Source organism: Gekko japonicus, unplaced genomic scaffold (genome assembly GCF_001447785.1).
Source record: "Gekko japonicus isolate JY-2015 unplaced genomic scaffold, Gekko_japonicus_V1.1 scaffold3931, whole genome shotgun sequence".
NCBI classification, from domain to species: Eukaryota; Metazoa; Chordata; class Lepidosauria; order Squamata; family Gekkonidae; genus Gekko; species Gekko japonicus.
The window spans coordinates 5,600-6,671 of NW_015163206.1; the positions used below are offsets into that span (position 1 = coordinate 5,600).

The 1,072-nt window shown below is 46.5% G+C and overlaps 1 long non-coding RNA gene across 1 annotated transcript in view; it reads left to right on the forward strand.

Annotated features, from left to right (window-relative positions):
• The first annotated feature begins 285 nt into the window (after positions 1–285).
• Positions 286–1,072, forward strand: part of LOC107106944 — a 65,686-nt gene continuing 64,899 nt past the window's right edge. Inside the window, exon 1 of the long non-coding RNA XR_001482380.1 lies at positions 286–361. This is a non-coding gene — a long non-coding RNA (uncharacterized LOC107106944). The remainder of the gene's footprint in view (positions 362–1,072) is intronic.

Sequence of the window (1,072 nt, forward strand, 5' to 3'; positions counted from 1 at the left end):
TGGACCTCCTAATGGCACCTGGGTTTCGGCCACTGTGTGACACAGACTCTTGGACCAGAAGGGCTATTGGCCTGATCCAGCTGAGCTTCTCATATTTTCTTATGCGATAGATTTATGAAAACAAATGGATATGTAAAGATTTTAAAGATTTGCTGAGCCACCGATGACATTTTAGCCGTGTCCAGTGTCAGACACCCGTCTTGCTTGACTGTCGTTTTTTTTCTCTCCAGCAAGAAAGGCTTCAGTTGCACCCGGTCTTGCTTGACTGTCGTTTTTTTCTCTCCAGCAAGAAAGGCTTCAGTTGGACCGGCTGAAGAACCAGCTGTCTGATGCCATTCAGCGATACGGCACAATTCAAAAGGTAAAGGCGGGGATGGGGTCATGGCTTCCTTGTGAGGAGATCAGTTATGGCCCCATCATTCTGAGAATGTGAGATTATGCAACACAATCTTATGGGGGGGATGCTGAGCCTAGGGTTGCCAACTCTGAGTTGGGAAATACCTGGAGATATGGGGAGTGAAGCCTTAAGAGGACAGGGTTTGGGGAGGGGAAGGACTTCAGTGGGGGCCGAGGCCATGGAGTCCACCTTCCAAAATGGCCGTTTTCTCCAGGCGGACTGGTCTCTGTGGCCTGGAGGTCCATTGTAATGGCAGGAGATCTCCAGACACCACCACCAGGAGGTTGGCAACCCTACCTGTCCTGGTTTATTTTCTTTAAATGTGGTCGACTGCTGCACCTGAAGACATAATCTAGCCAAGGACCGACTGGAAAAGGATATCTAATCAAGGACTCACTGCAGCATGCCGTGATTTGAGATGAACTTACGCACTGTGGTTTTCTTTAACCGTGGTTATTCATTTTATCGGCACTGAACAAACCACGGTTAGGACAGTTTCCCTGTTTTCCAGTCTCTCTGCTTGCAAGGTCACAAGTTGGCCATAACAAGAAAGCCATGGTTTCACTGTATGTTTGGAATCTTAACCAGGGTTCTCCTTAATTGTTAAATAAAACAGGAGAGACCTATTGTATCTTAAAGACTAACAAAACCCCAGCATATTATTATTATTATTAT